The following is a 17,367-nucleotide window of genomic DNA, read 5'->3' on the forward strand; positions in this document are numbered from 1 at the left end:
CGCTGAGGCAGGAGAATTGCTTGAGCCCGGGAGGTGGAGGTTGCAGTGAGCCGAGATTGTATGACTGAACTCCAACCTGAGCGACATGTCTCAAAACACAACACAACACAACACAACAAAACGAGACGGAGTCTTGCTCTGTCACCCAGGCTGGAGTACAGTTGTGCTATTATAGCTCACTGCAACCAAAACTCCTGGGCTCAAGAGATCCTCCTCCCTCAGCCTCCTGAGTAGCTGGGACTAGGAGGGTGAGCCACTGTGCCAGGCTAAGATTTCCATTTTTAGATGTTTTATCTCAGTGCATTCAAAGTATGGTCCTTGAACAAGTGTAGGTTGGTGACCTGGTCTGCCATGAACTAAATATAGAGATGAGCCTAAGTGTGTGGGAACTTTTCCTGCAATTTTAGAGTGATTTTATTTGTGCTGAATCAATCAATAATTTAAAAAATGAGGCTTGTATTTTGCATTCTATAATTTACTGTAATACCATTTTTTCTAGAAATAAACTCTTATTTCACAAAAGTATTGGCTGAAATGAATTAAAACTAACAAAAACCAACTGATTTTTCACAAGTAGTTTGAGATATATTGCTCTTAATCAATATTGATGTGTATGTAATTTCTTTTTCTATAATGTAAAGTTTTGGGGATTTTTTGTTGTTGTTCTTTGGGGATCCTGTGCTCCACTCCTAAAATATTAATGTCATGTGGGATTCCAGAATCATTTTGTTTTGTTCCAGATATTTGCCTGGCATATATAAAGATGTGGCTATTCTTTGCGTGCTTTTCCCCCAGAGACACATGTAAATGGAGTTGTAATTTCCTGTTGGTAAACAGCAAGTATTTAAATTTAGAATCAGGTGGTAAGGTTGAAATGTAGAAGGGTAATAGATTGGATTGCCTTCAAAGTGATACCTTTTACAGTTAACTGTTCCTGCACCAGTTTACTGCTTTTTCTTTTCTTTCTTACTTACTTTATTTTTTCTCTTTTTATTTTTTTGAGATGGAGTCTTGCTGTGTTGCCAGTCTAGAGTGCAGTGATGCAATCTCGGTTCACTGCAACCTCTACCTCCCAGGTTTAAGCTATTCTCCTGCCTCAGCCTCCTGAGTAGCTGGGACTACAGGCACGTGATACCACACTCAGGTAATTTTTCTATTTTTAATAGAGACGGGATTTCACCACATTGACTAGGAATGGTATCAATCTCTTGGCTTCATGATCTGCCCTCCTTGGCCTCCCAAAGTGCTGAGATTACTGGCTTGAGCCACTGCGCCCAGCCCTTTTCTTTCTTTTTTACACTTCATGAATTTGTGTTTCATCTTTGTACAGGGGCCATGTGCTAATCTTCTCTGCAACATTCCAGTTTTAGAATTTGTGCTGCCAGAGCAAGCACAGCTTTTCTTAATCACATCAAATATTACATGGTATGTGAAAACAGTATAGATCTGGCTTAAGGTATTTCAGGGATGACAAATAGACTTCATGTTACAGAGAAATGAAAAATATAAATTAATAAAACATGATCATGATAAGAATAAAACCAAACTAAACCTCTCCAGTGCTTGGCAGTACACTCCTGAGAGGATTCAGGCTGTGTGTGGCCCCCAGCAGGGGCTCAGAGATGGCTTAATGGCCTCGGTGCCAATAGGAGCCCAGACTGCATGGGAATCTGCCTCTGCAGATGCAGAACAGTTGGAGGCTCTGATGCCCCCAAACCTATCTGTTTTGGATCTCCATTTCTCCTCAAGAAGAGACTCCTTTTTAAAAATTATTTGTTTTTTGAAGCTAGATTACTTACTGATTTCCAGAGCCCTCTTACACCTGCCACTTCTCAAGGGAATATTTTGGGCATAATCTTTTAATCTTTCTGGAAAGCTAACAAAACATTACCTATGAGCTCAGGAGTTTGAGATCAACCTTCCACTAGGAATACCCCATTCTTTCCATCATAGTGCTTTTTAAAGGACTTTATCATTTGCTCTCTGGGTTCATTTAACTCTTAACTTACACTGATTTAATGTCTTTGCTATATTTCCTTGCTATTTCTTGTTTCATTCTTTATACGTTATGTTACATTTCTGTTTGAGTCTTTACAGTATCTTACCAACTTGTCTTTCTAGAATATTCTCACGACTAATGTTTTGGTTTGTTTTGACATAGGAAATCAGCAGAACTTGTTTTCTGAGCACTGGTCAGGGTCTAAATGGTATGTAGCAAAGAAGTATGTAGCAAAGAAGCTGGCCAAAGCCAGGTAGGACTAGTAATTATAATGCATTTGCATAAGACACTCCTACCAGCACTATGACAGTTTACAAATGCCATGGTAATGACCCAGAGTTATCTTATATAATTCTGGGAACTCTCTACCCCTTTTCTGTAAAGTTTGTGAATAACCCACCCCATATTAGCATGTAATTAAGAATGGGTATAAATATAGGTAGCCAGCAATCCATGAATGCTACTCTGGACCAATGTGCCTATGGGGTAGCCCTGCTCTGTCTATGGAGTGGTCACGTGGCTGTACACTGTTGCTCAAATAAACCTGCTTTCTTTCACTGTCAGTTCACTCTTGAATTCTTTTCTGGGTGAAGACAAGGACCCTCCTGAGCTGAGCTCTAATTTCAGGGTTTGCCTGCATCAGTCTGGTGACCCAGATGGGACAAACAGTGGAAATATGATGAATGGGACAAAGGGACTCAGCGCAGATCAGAGTTGTGGAACTGTAACATTATGGCGCTGTAACTCTAGGGCAGTTTGTGCTGCAGAGTTGCACCTCAAGGACTCTTTTTAGAGCCATCATCTTTCTTGGCAACTCACAAGACAAGGGAACCTGAAGGAAACCTTCACCCAAACTCTAAATTAAGACAGATTGGCATCATTTGACTTCCATACACAAAGGTCAGTCTTCCCTTCATTCCCCCTCAATATCAACCTTTTTGGGTGAACCAGGAAATGGGAACTGAGCCTCTGGCTTGGTAGTGCATTGTCCCCATCATGTGAGTGTCCAGAATGGTAGTACACCTGGCATGTCCTTGTCACCCTTTCTCCTGGACCTTCTTTTTTCTCTTTAGTCTCTAAGGATTGCCATGTTTTACTTTTACATTTATTTTGTTGTTGTGTTTGTGGTCTTTCCTTTAGCTATTTGGGCAATTGTTTCTGTTCAGTGTAAGGCAAGACACTTTCCTTGTTTGTTTCTAACCCCTTCTTTTCTAATTTTGAGAGGTCCTCTGTTGTCCTGACTCTGGGATGCCTGACTCTGGTCTCAAAGTCCTGGGCTCAAGTGATCCACCCGTCCCAGCCTTCCAAAGTACTAGGATTACAGGTGTGAGCCACTGTGCTTGGACAGTTGCCTTTTTCTATGTCTGATTTGGCTTTATGCAAGGAGAAATTTGGTTGATTTTCAGAGGATCCAGGGAAGTTTACAGAGAAGTTTGTTCAGTTGATCATGTTCTTTGACTTAACTTGGCATAACTTGCAAATATTACTGTCTATCTGCTATACTGTAAAGGAGAAACAAAGGATTCTGGGTACTGCTCATGAATATGCAAATGGAATGGCAACTGGTAACTAAGACCATGCCATTTATCATGTGAGGAGAGATGCAGCTCTGGATCTGGTCCCTCAATGGGATTACCAGAGGGGTTCCCAAGATCTGGAACACAGAAATCACATGGCAACTTGTTTAACAGGAGGTATGAAAAAAATGTGTGGTTAAGCCAGTTAATTATGACAAGGTTAGAGAAGTTCACTCAGAAGGGAGATAAAAATCTCACTCTATTTCAGGGCTGTTTGGTTGAGACACGCAGAAAATACACTAATGTAGACCCAAACTCCTAGGAAAGGTGAGCTCTCCTGGGTATGCATTTTATTACTTAATATACCCTTGGCATTAGGAGGAAGTTACCAAAGGCAGAAATGGGACCTCAAACTCCCATGAGTCGACTCTTGTACATGGCCATTGGGGTTTACAACAATAGGGACAGAGCAGAGGAAGTGAAGAAAACCAAAAGAAAAAGCCAGAGAGCCCAGTTGTTAGTGGCTGCCTTAAACTACCTGCTGCCTCAAGGTTGTGCATTACAAAGGAATTGTTGCAAGATTGGTGTCTGGGCTGCCCAGAGGAAGGCCCCTGAACTTGCTGGCCCCTAGGCCAGAATCAGTGTGCCTACCATAAGCAAGAGGGCCATTGGAAAAGAGACTGCCTCAGGCTCCAAGGGGAACCTGGGCCAACCAAACCTGTAATGGCCAAGACAACAGAGAACTGACGGGACTGAGGTTCCCCATGGCTCCCACTGGACACCTTACCATCTCCACAGAGGAGCCTTGGGTAACTCTTGTACCTTGTACAAGGTATAAGACTGATATCCAGCCAAAAATTAGGTGATTCACCCATCCCCTTGGTTGCACTGTAGGGGACTATATGTTTTCCCACAGGTTCTATCTTATGTCTGAGTGCATTATTCCTTTACTGGGAAGATCCTTTTCCAATTACAGGCCACAGTTCAATTTGGAAAGCCTCACAAAAAGGCATCAGGCTGGGAAGGGGCACTACTTCTAGCTCTAAGTGCTTGACTTAATACAGATAAAGAAAAGACCTTCCTTCCACTATGTATTACTTCTCAAGTAGACTCTTCTGTTTGGGACAAGAAGTTTCTGATAGAGCTGTTAATATTTTACCCATGGAAAAAACAATATCCTTTGAGACCTGAAGCAAAAGAGGGCCCCTGATAGAAAAGTTTGTAAAGTAAGGACTATTACAACCCTGTCAGTCTCCATCCTAGCATCCTGCCTGTAAAGAAACAGGTGAGGGATAGAGATTTCTTCGGGATCTGAAGGGAGTTAATGAGGCATTAGTTTTAGTCCACCCAATAGTTCCTAACCCTTATACAATATTGACTTAAGTCCCTGAAGATGCTAATTGATTCATGGTATGAGACTTAAAGGATGGTTTCCTTTGTACACCTTTGCACCCAGACTCCCACTATATTTCAGCTTTTGAATGGACTGATCCAGATGGTGATGCTACATCTCTGTTTACCTGGAATGTTCTTTCCCAAAGCTTTAGGATCAGTCCTCATCTCTTTGGGAATGCATTGGCAAAAGAATTCAGGGAACTACATTTAGTGAATAGATCCCTCCTGCAATATGTGGATGACCTATTAATTTCCAGGCCTGATGATTCTGATAAAAATATAATTCAGGTCCTTAATTTCTTGGGAAAACAAGGGAAGTGGGTATTCCCCCACAAGGCCCAGATTTCTGTTCCAAACGTTAAATACTTGGGATACATGCTCATTCCTGGGACAAGGACAATAGCCCAGGAATGAAAAGAGATCATTCTGGCACTCTAGTGCCATCAGACTAAGAAACAGTTAAGAACCTTTTTGGGAATGGCTGTATTCTGCTGTATCTGGATTCCCTGGTTTGGGGTCACAGCAAAACCACTCTATGAAGCTCTCAAAGGGAATGATCACGAGCCTTTGAACTGGGATGGAAGCTGCCAACAGGCATTCCTAACCTTAAAAGAAAATCTGGGAACGGCCTCTGCTTTGTGACTCCCAAATGTAGAAAAACCTTTCACTCTCTACATGGGTGAAAAACAAGGGACAGCTTTTGGGTGTTCTAACTCAAAGCCTAGTGAATAATCCTAGACCAGGGCTTATTTCTCTAAACAGCTAGACCAGGTGGTGGCCAGATGGCCAGGATGCTTGTGAGCTGTGGCCACCACCACTCTATTGGTAGAAGAAACCAGGAAGTCTGCCTTGGGACAAAAATTAGATGTCATTACTTCTCCCACTCAATCAAGTACATTAGTTCCTAGAGCAAAAGGACATTAATGGCTAACAGAGAGTCAGTTGCTTAAGTAGTAGACCCTTCTGCTCTTCACCTAAGAGTTTACTTAAAGTATGTCAGGTTTAAATTCTGCTACCCTGTTGCTGGACTCCATGTCCCAAGAACCGTGGAAACTGTGGAATAGACCTACTTTAGCAGGCCTAACCTTAAATATAAGCTCCTGCCTAACCCTGATGTTAAATGGTTTGCTGATGGGAGTAGCTTTATTCCTGAGAGAATAAAGAAGGCAGGTTATGCTGTGGTTAGCCAACAAGAAGTTATTGAGGCCAAAGCTTTACCTCCCCAGACTTCTGCTCAAAAAGTGGAATTAATCACTCTAATTAGGGACCTCTGATTGGGAAAAGACTTAAGAGGCAATATATTTACTGATTCTGGCCAGACATAATGGCTTATGCCTGTAATCCCAGCACTCTGGTAGGCTGAGGCAGAAGGATCATCTGAGCTCAGGAGTTGGAGACCACCCTGGGCAATATGGTGAAACCCCATCTCTACTAAAATACAAAACATAGCTGGGCATGGTGGTGCATCCCAGCTACTTGGGAGGTTGAGGCATGAGAATCTCTTGAGCCCTGGAGGTGGAGGCTGCAGTGAGCCGAGATTATGCCACTGCGCTCTAGCTTGGGCTACAAAGTGAGAATCCACCTCAAAAAAAAAAAAAAGTGTGTGTGTATATATATATATATATATGTATATATATGTACATGTGTGTGTATGAGTATATATGTGTGTATGTGTGTGTATGAGTATATATATATGTATGTGTGTATGAGTATATATATGTGTGTGTGTGTATGAGTATATATATATGTGTGTGTGTGTATGAGTATATATATATGTGTGTGTGTGTATGAGTATATATATGTGTGTGTGTGTATATATATTTACTGATTCTGAATATGGGTTCCTGGTACTTTGTGCCTATGTTACCATATGAAAGGAAGGACTAGGCCCCTGTAAAACATCACTCTGAGATCTTGAAACTTTTAGACACTGCTCAACTCCCAAAAGACAAAGCAGTTATTCACTGCAGGGGACACCAAAACTGAGAAACCTCTATGATTACAGGAAATGCCCTGCCAGCCATAGCAGCCAAGGCCACTGCCAAAGGAAGATTGGTACTACTGGCTGCTGCACAAACACCTGGTACTCCATTCAGGTCAGCAGTGTCAAACTACACACCTGGGGAAATTCAAGCGGCAGAACAGAAGTTTGCAAAAGGACCCCCCAGGGTGGTTGCTAGAAAGCAACAAACTCTTTCTCCCTGAGGCTGAGCAATGGGAAATAATCATTTCCACGACTCCTCAAATTTGGGGGGAAGTGTCTATCCAAATTGAACCTCTATTCAAATATTTGTGCGGAAGGGGCCATTGCAGATTATAAAAAGGGTCACAGGGCCTGTGAACTCTGTGCCTATAACAACTCAGGAAGCCACCCTATGCCCTCACCTGTACTGAAACCTGTAAAACACTGACGAATATACGTTAGGGAAGACTGGAAAATAGATTTCACCCAGATGCCACCTTAGAGAGGACTAAAGTATTTGCTAGTACTTATAACACTTTCATCTGGTGGATAGAAGCTTTCTTACTTATAACACTTTCATCTGGTGGATAGAAGCTTTCCCTACAAGGACAGAAAAAGTACTGGAAGTGACCACATTGTTACTTAAAAAAATCATCCCCCTGAACCCAGGAGGCGGAGGTTGCGGTGAGCCGAGATCACACCATTGCACTCCAGCCTGGGTAACAAGAGCAAAACTCCATCTCAAAAAAAAAAAAAAAAAAATCATCCCAAGCCTTGGATTACCAAAACGTTTGCAAAGTGATAAGAGGCCTTCCTTCACAGCTAAGGTGATCCAGCAGGTTTCCTCAGCCTTAGGCCTTATCTATTATCTTTACTCCTCCTAGAGGCCTCAGTCCTTAGGTAAGGTAGAAATAGCCTATCATGTTTTATTTTTTTTATTTTTATTTTTGAGACGGAGTTTCGCTCTTGTTACCCAGGCTAGAGTGCAATGGCGCGATCTCGGCTCACTGCAACCTCCGCCTCCTGGGTTCAGGCAATTCTCTTGCCTCAGCCTACTGAGTAGCTGGGATTACAGGCACACGCCACTGTGCCCAGCTAATTTTTTGTATTTTCTGTAGAGACGGGGTTTCACCATGTTGACTAGGATGGTCTCGATCTCTTGACCTCGTGATCCACCCGCCTCGGCCTCCCAAAGTGCTGGGATTACAGGCTTGAGCCACCGCGCCCAGCCTTCATGTTTTAAAAAGGACATTACCAACACTCTGTCAGGAGACCTCAGAGACCTGGGTCTCTCTTCTCTACCCATAACCATTTTGTGCATTGGGATGGCTCCGAAGGGAACCTTAAAACTTAGCCCATTTGAAATGGCCTACGGAAGGCCTTTTTTTCACTTCAGACTTCCTGTTTGATGAGGAGATACATAGAATGCTTACTCATATTAATAAAAGACCTGGCTCAAAAGGCCCTTCAAGAATATGAAAATAAGGTATTGCCCTTTTTCACAAAGAAAAAGAATAACTCCCCTGTGCAATCAGGAGACAGAGTTCCATTAAAAACTTGGAAAGAAGGATCCCAAGGATCAATTAAACCAAAGTGGAAGGTACCCTACCAGGCATTGTTAAGCATCCCCGCAGCTGCTATACTTCAGGGAGTCACTAGCTGGGTACACCTGTCCAGAATCAATCCTGTTTCTCATAAATCCCCACAGGCGCAAGAGGAGGACACCATGACATACGCTGTGAACCCCCGGAAGGCTTAAAGCTATTGTTTAGCAAGCATACAGATAAGTAACATGCTGCTGTGCATGAGCATAAAAGCAAAAATTTTCCTCTTCCTCCTAATTGTAATTCTTCTATTCTGTAGTTCCAGATAATTTTCCCCCAGTAGAAACCGTTTTTGTCCCTGCCAATAGAATTCAATGAAGGTATCTCTCCTGTCAGGTAGTTGGTTTTCACCCTTCTTAGGACCTCTAGTGGCTATTTTGTTACTACTAGTCTTTGACCCTTGGGTATTTAACCTCCTTGTAAAGTTTGTGTCAACTAGGTTACAACAATTCCATGTGAAGATGATTCTGGTACAAGGTTTCTGACCCATCCTGTCTTCTGACCTGGTAAGTAAAGACGTTCTGTCTTTGGGCCCTTTAGATTAGGCATCTAGAGATTTTTACGACTCTAAAGCTAGGCAGGGCTTATGTCCGCAAAATCAGTAGGAGGCAGTGACAGAAGATGGTTCTTCACTCTTTTACAAACCTTTAAGATTATATACTAGTCCAGAGTATATAATCTCTGTGGGGGTAATGAGGTAGGAGATCAGCAGGACTTGTTTTCCGACTACTGATCATGACCCTGCTGATCAGATCAGGAAGTAGCAAAGAAACCAGCCCAAACTAGCTAGGACTGGAAATTATCCTATGTTTGCATAAGACACTCCCACAAGTGCCATGACACTTTACAAATGCCACGGCAACAATCCTGAAGTTTCTTTCTTTTTTTTTTTTAAGAAAGAAAGTAAAAAAAAAAAGGAGTGAAGGAGAGGAAGAAAAAGAGGGAGAGAGAATGGGAATGTAGCTTTATTCTAAAAATGGGTATTAATAATGGCCAATCAATATTTTGTGTATTTAAGATGGAGAATGTATATTTTGTGTATTTAAAATGGAGAGCTCTATAAATATTTATTGAGTTTACTTGTTCTGGATCTGAGTTCAAGTCCTGGATATCCTTATTAATTTTCTGTCTCGTTGAGTCTAAATCTCTTTATGAGTCTTATGTATCTGGGTGTTAGGATCGTTAGCTCTTATTGTTGCATTGATCCTTTTTCCACTATATCTTTGTTGCTTTGAAATCTATTTTATCAGATGCGAGAATTGCAACTCCTGCTTTTTATTTATTTATTTATTTTTGCTCTCCATTTGGTTGGTAAGTTTCTTTATATGAAAGAAACTCTCTTTATATGAAGTTTCTTTATATGGCTCCAGGAGCTCTCTGCCCCTTTTCTAGAAAGTGTGTGAATAACCTGTCCCTTATTAAGCATGTAATAACGAGTGAATATAAAGATAGCTAGCCAGCAATCCATGAGTGCCACTCAGGGCACTCTGCTATGGGATAGCTCTGCTCTGCCTATGGAGCAGACATTTTCCTGTACACTGTTGCTCAGATAAACTTGCTTTCTTATACTGTTGGCTCACACTTGAATTCTTTCCTGGGTCAAGCCAAGAACCCTCCCAAGCTGAACCCGTTTTTGGGTTTGCCTGCATCAATTCTGCATTTCATTCTCATGCCATTCTAGTACAAACATGAAGTATAGGGGCGAGATGGGAGGCAATAAAGACAGTCCTACCAAAGCCTTGTATTCCCACCAGGACTCTTGGCAGCAGACCCCTTCTCTCTATTGGTTAGCCTCCTTCCCCTCTCCCCCTACCCCGTGCTGTAACCAGCTGGTTGAATTTAGGGCTTAGTTGAAGTCTGAAACCTTGATTGTAGTGGCATCAACCTGTGGGATTAGGAGATGTAGTCCCCGCCTCCAGCTGCACCTCATAGACCCAAATAGGCAACTGTATTAATCCAGGGTTTGAGGTTGTTACAGAAGGAAATAAAGCAGGAGAGGATTCTTAGGATCTAGGTTGGCTAGAAGAAATGAAACTAGGAGAGGACTGATAGAATGCAGAAGGGTCCAGGACTTAAGTTTCTGAGGGACAGTCATGGGTGAATACAAGGAATGTGAACAGGTAGTGGAAAAGGTTCCCAAAGATGAGGCAATCAAATGACTTGGTTAATGGTTTATTCCCTAAAGCTCTGAAGCACACGGAGTGGCTCATTTTGGCTGCCGCAGAAGCCATGAGTAAGAGAACATGGTGAGGTCCTACAGAGCCTACAAGTCAACTCCAAGTCAAGGACAGCCAGAAGTTTCAGTGTGTTTAAATATAAGATCAGTGCCGGTTTGGGCAACAGGGAGGACGCAGAGATTGCGTCGACTTCTGGAGGCTAGTCCAGAGATCGAGGGCAGGCGATGGCAGCAGGTACTTCCCAGACCTGAGCGCCTCTCCTAACAGCAGCTCAGGGAAAGGCCACGTCCCGGAACAGCCGGCTGCACAGGACACGTAACGCTCCTCGAGCCCGGCTCTATTTGGCAGCAGGAGGCGCCTTCCCAGAAACTATATTTCCCAGAGGGCTTTGCGGCGCCTACTTCCCCTGGCTCATTAGACGGGTTCGGTGCCGGTTTGGCCCCACGGTTTTGGGAGCTTCACAGGCTGGCGGAGAAGAGCGAAACCTGCTCGATTAAAACAACCCGCTTCTCAAGGCGAGGAAGCGAGCCACGACTCGGCCCCTCCCTTTGTGAGAAGACTGAGGCCGGCCTCGGGGTCTCCGGGGCAATGTGGTAACGTGAAAGTCTCCGGGACTCGCTAGCACTTCGGGGGTTCCCCAGTGGGACCGGAACCAGCGCGAAAGAGGCAGGCTGGGCGGATCTTCCACACCAGCTCCTCCCTCCCGCCAGGGGGTGCTGCGCATGAACGTTTTCCCATCTCTACCTCTTGGTTATACCTCAGCGGAGATTTTCCTTCTACTCTGTAGTTTTCAGCTTCCCTCAAGCTGGTATTTCGATTAAACAAATTTTTGAATTCTGAGAAATGGCGAAAGTATGTAAAAGGAACAAATGATATTGGCTCTAAATTACCCCCCAGCCCTTGCTGCTTATCGGACGCTTTATGAGGTTGCAAAGAACCATGGTGCTCCGCATATGGGGGAGCCATTTTACCCTACGGACTTAGATCAAGCAGTGACTTCCGCCCTCGAGGACCGGCTGCAGCTCTTGCAGGTGTGCTCTTTTGAGCCTTCACGATCCTCGGCCTCAGCCCTAGCGTTGTTGTTTCTGCGTTTGAGGACATGCGCTCAGCCAAGCTGCAAGGGGGTGGTTCTCATTTTACGAGGGGAATGTGGAGGGCGTGGTGGATAAAAGGTGATTGACCTGCCCAGGCAGCTAGAAGTGCAGTTGAAACTCTGTACAGGCGGAACTGATTCGGATTTTTGTCTCAAACTGTTACCAGTGGAGGGTGTTCAGGTTCTTGGCGTCTTGAACAAATAATTGGACAAAATGGCACAAACAAAGCAAGGAAAGAATGAAGCATCATAAGCAGAGATTTATTGAAAACGAAAGTACATTTCACAGGGTGGGAGCAGGCTGAGTATAGGGTCTCAAGAATTAGTTACAGAATTTTCTGGGGTTTAATTGCCCTCTAGAGGTTTCAATACCTTCTAGAGGTTTCCATTGGTTACTTGATGTGCGCCTTATGTAAATGAAGAGGCTAAAGTAAAGTTACAAAGGCATTTACTAGTTGTATAGCCTATGTAAATAAAGAGACCTTTCTCCCTTCTTTTTTCTTGTCTCGTTCTGTTGCCAGGAGTGCAATGGCACGATCTCGGCTCACCACAACCTCTGCCTCCCAGGTTCAAGTGATTCTCCTGCCTCAGTTTTCTGAGTAGCTGGGATTACAGACGTGCGCCACCATGCCCAGCTGATTTTTTATTTTGAGTAGAGAGGAGGTTTCACCATGTTGGCCGGGCTGGTCTTGAACCCCTGACCTCGTGATCATCTCGGCCTCCCAAAGTGCTGGGATTACAGGCGTGAGCCACCGCTTCTGGCCTCATAAAGAAGATACTTCTTATCATAGCTGAAATGTTTCACTTGATTTAGTTATAGTAAGTTCTTAAGTTCTGTGCCTCCAGGCTATATTCTGCCTCAAGACTTATCCTGTTTACTTCCTGTAGCATTAGCCTTTTCTCTCCAGGTTTGCTACTACTTCCTTAGGTTAAGCCATGATCATCTCGGCTATTGTCACAGTCTATTAAGTCCTGTGTTTATTGTTAGCGCAGTGCCAGGCATTGTGTTGGGTGATGGGGACATGGTGTTGAATGGGGGCAGACATGACCTCATGTTCATGGTAGTTTACAGCCTAATGGGGAAGACAGCTATTGATCACATAATACAAATAAGAATAAAATGTCAAATTGTGATAAATAGAACACCCCCACCCCCAGGATGCTACAAGAGAGAATAATGGAGGAAAACTGATAAATTAGATTGATTAGGGAAAGAAAGAAATGCGTGGTCTGAAATGCTTGACACGAAGGCTGAGAAGGAAGCTCTGTAACAGCCAAGAGAAGAGTGGTCCAGGCAGGGGGAACAGTAAGTGTAAAGGCCTTGAGGTGGGGAAGAGCTTGGTATTTTGTAATTCAAGGAACTCAGAGAAGTCCCTTGTGACTGGAGCGCAGCGAAATGGGGGAAAGTGGAACAAATTGAGACTCACTTTCCTTTTGCCAGTCTTACCTCTTCTTTTTTTTTTTTTTTTTATGTAGTTTTGCTTTTATTGCCCAGGCTGCAGTGCAATGGCGTGATCTCAGCTCACCCAACCTCCACCTCCCAGGTTCAAGTGATTCTCCTGCCTCAGCCTCCAGAGTAGCTGGGATAACAGGCATGTACCACCATGCCTGGCTAATTCTGTATTTTTGGTAGAGACAGGGTTTCTCCATGTTGGTCAGGCTGACCTCAAACTCCTGACCTCAGGTGATCCTCCCGCCTTGGCCTCCCAAAGTGTTGGGATTACAGGCGTGAGTCTTGCCTCTTCTAAACCGTATCCACACTGGCAATGTAGAAATATGTTCAGTACTCAAATATGATGACTTCCTTTTAGAGGCTTTGTGTCCCCTACAAGTTTGAGCTCAAACTCCTTAGCACGGTGCTCAGAGACCTTCATAATTGGATTTACCCTGCTTTCCAGTCTTCCATTTTTGCATGTGCTCTTATCTCTGTTCGGCATGCCCTCTCCCAAATGCTTGCTGATCAGGCAAACTTCTATTCACGCTTTCTGTCTTAGCTGAAATATCACCACCTCTGTTCTCTCTCCCTGTGTACTCTCAATTCACTTCTTGTTCCCCTACTATATAACTTGGTTTGCCTGCCAGTCTTTCTCATGGGACAGTGAGCTCTTGGGGATATGTTTTCTATCTTTGTTTGATGCAGAACACGAGGCCAGGCAGTTGCTGTTTTCATAACAAATATTCATTAAGAGAATGAGTAGCACAGCTAGGCATGACTAGCCTCCACTATGATGAGAAGGTGACATGTGGCTCTTATCCTTGGCAGAGGGGAAATTAGCATCCAAAAGGGCAGGAAGAGATGAGTAAGAAATCTACACTTAACCATGAGCCAGACACTGTCTCATCCACTGGCTTGTTTAATCTTCGTGACTATCATAGTTCTCAGCTTTTTGCTGGCAAGAAAACTGGTGCCCAAAGGCTTTGCCTAAAGATTATCCAACTAGTAATGGAGAACCTTGATAGGAAATTGGGTCTTTCTAATCACAAACGTTGAGCCCCTCAATATTCCTTCTGTTCTTTTTGCCCCATCTGGCACCCTTTACCAGCACAGAAGCCTGGAAAGTTTAAGAAACAACTTTAGATGCCCTCTGTCTCTGGTGTGTCATTTGTACTTTTGAGGACGTCAACTTGGAACAGCCATTGTACCAGAGCTCTGCCTCTTCCAGGAATCAGTGGCTCATATCAGTCTCTGCTTATGTCAGTCTTTGAAGGGTGTGGGAGAACTGGCATGACTCAGAGGAACAGAAAATCCAGGAAAGGGTACTCTTGGCTAATGCTATTCAATAGAACCCTCTCGGATGATGAAAATGTTCAATATTTGTACTGTTCAGTATGGTAACATCTCAAGTTCCTTTTTAGGCAGTATCTCTAGCACCCTCACTGGTCCCCATCTTCAGGCTGTTTCTAAGACATTCAACTTGAGACTGTAGATCCCTGGGCTGGGTCTTCAGGGGCTCTCCAGATCCAGGCTATGCCTCAGTTTTAGCCGAAGCTGTGCCCAATAATGCATGTGTCGGGGTACAGAGAGATAGTACATGTATAGCTCCAGACATGGCCAGTGCATTGTTGATACTGCCACCCCAGCATCCTACCCGGAACCTGGCCCAGAGCAGATGCTAGGTTAACACGGTAGATGAGTGCATTTACTCTATCTTCCCCAGACTGGGGCTCCCTCACCTACTGTGATTGGCTTCTGGAATCCTTCTCTCTCATTGTGAACTGATGACTTGCCACATGGTGAAGATGAATGAAGCCAGTGCTTCAAACCACCACTCTGACATTTTGGGGGTAGGCCAAGGGGGTAGCTGAAAAACCAGCAAGTAGTAATTTATTGAAAATATGCTGGATCCAGCATTTTTATGTGATGATCTCATTTTTATTTTGAAATCCTGTGTGCAAAATGAAAGCCCAAATGAGCGTCTGCTACATACAGTTAAGAGTAGCATGGTGCTAGGGAACAAGGACTGGTCTAGGAGTTACCCTGGACCTGGGACTCATAGGCTGTGTGACCTTGAACAAGATGCTCAGTGCCTCTGTGCCCCAGTTTTCTCTCACGTAAAAGAAAAACACTGGACTCTAAGCTTCTTTCTACAGTTAATGTGAATGTTTAAAAAATGGCTGGTCACATCTGCAATCAACCTACATTAAGTACCTTTCAAGTGATTTGCTTGAATCAGGTCTATTTTCATTGTTTACTTTTCCTAATACTTTTTTTTTCCTTAACCTTTTTGCTGCCAGTGCCTTCCTCACTCTTCAGTATTTTTGTGACTGTTTCTTCAAATTCCAATAAATCATCTTCAGTTCTAACCATTGAATCACCTGCTCCTTGGCCCTGCCTAGAGTCCCTTTAATCCTCAGTAGTCTCAATTTCCTGACAAAGCACGAAGAGGGGGTCCTGGTCTCCCTCCTCTTCCCTTGCCCACTACTCCCCCCTCTCCATCAAAAAAACATCTGAAAAATTAGGTAGGTTTCTATTCTGGCAGTTGTCTCTCTCACCACTAGATGGCACATGCACGTCATTAGTCTTTTGGGCAAAAACTAATTTACTGTGTATTTAAACTCCATCTCAATCCACAGAAGCTTTGAGAGGAATTACAAAAGTACAAAATATACAAAAGGACAAGACAAAAAGTTGAGGGAGTTGGAGAAAATAGAAAACAAGTGGAAGAAATAACTCCATGATGACATTAGCTCAAAAAGATCACAGCTTACATGTTTGGCTGTGAGCTTCTGAACAGCCAGAGTTAAGAGGGAAACGTTAGTTGTAACAAAATTCTAGAAAAACAATTGTTTGGGAGAAGCTCAACTTTTCCTGACCCTGAGACTAAAGAGAGATTTTTCTCCTAGGGGTCAGCTGACTGAACAGTGATGCAATACAGTGATGACTTAATTGGAGCTGTTTCTTATAATGTCCTTCTATGCAGGCCTCTGGCATGATGCTCAAGTATAATTGAGGAAAAGCAGTTCTACTGGGCTTAAAACATGCGTTACCAGGACAGAGTATATTCACTGTTTGCTGTGTGCCTCTATATTTTGAAACAGTGACATTTGCACACCTCCCTGTTCCAGAGTTTAGGTGGAGTTTGGGGAGAGGGAGTTCTTGGAAACTGTGATAACCAGTTTCTAGGAGGGCCACCAAAGATCCCGCCTCCTGGTTTTCAAACCCTATCTGGTCCCCTCCTATGTAGTACCAGCAATGGTCTATGTCACTAGCAGAATGCAGGAGAAGCAGGGCCGGGCACAGTGGCTCATGCCTGTAATCCCAGCAGTTTGGGAGGCCAAGGCAGGAGGATTGCTTGAGCTGAGGAGTTCAAGACCAACCTGGACAATAAAATGAGACCTTGTCTGTACAAAAAATACAGTCCAGCCTTCAGAGACTGAATCCCTGGCTAGCACCTTGATGGAAAGAACCCTCATGAGAGACCACGAGCCAGGCCATCCCGTTAAGTCACTCCTTGGCTCTATGAGATGATAAATGCCTGTTATTTTAAGCTGTTAAATTTTGGGGTAATTCGTTGTGCAATAATAGATGACTAACAGAGAGGCAAATAGAAATCCAAGGTTGCATCAAGGATAATTTTACATGGATGAGTCTACTTGGTTTCAGAGATCAAGACAATATTTCAGAAGCAATTTAAATGGGCATTTAAAAACTTTTAGTTTAATTTAATATAATTATTTAAAAGACAAGTCACATTTAGCAGTGGGGAGTTGCATACCAATTTTAGGGACATGAATGTGAATAGATTCTGATAACACACTACCATTAGACCAGCCCATATGGGCTTTAAGTCTGATAGATGTGGGCTCACATTCAGTCTGTGAAGTAGAAAGACAAAGGCAGAGGGATCCATAGAAAATGTCTGCGAAGGAGATTTCTCTGCAGGACTGTGGGGCAAGGACTTCAACTTTCTCATTCACTCTGACGTCATCAGTGCCTAGCACAGAAACTGGCACATGGTAGGCTTTCTACAAATCTTTCTTTAATGAATCTGTGAGTGGTGAGCTACAACCTTGAGTGAAACATTCGTGTATGTGGGCAATCATCATTTATTAAGCTCCTACTGTGCGCCACATACATGATGTTGGTTAAGTCCCAGGGAACTTTTGTGTCATATACGG

At 43.5% G+C, this 17,367-nt stretch overlaps 1 non-coding gene across 1 annotated transcript; it reads right to left on the reverse strand.

Annotated features, from left to right (window-relative positions):
* Window positions 1–1,285: 1,285 nt before the first annotated feature.
* On the reverse strand, window positions 1,286–1,394 carry LOC118154275 (U6 spliceosomal RNA). The gene has a single exon (XR_004744156.2). It is a non-coding gene; the product is annotated as a U6 spliceosomal RNA (small nuclear RNA).
* Window positions 1,395–17,367: the final 15,973 nt, after the last annotated feature.

Source organism: Callithrix jacchus, chromosome 5 (assembly GCF_049354715.1).
Source record: "Callithrix jacchus isolate 240 chromosome 5, calJac240_pri, whole genome shotgun sequence".
NCBI lineage: Eukaryota > Metazoa > Chordata > Mammalia > Primates > Cebidae > Callithrix > Callithrix jacchus.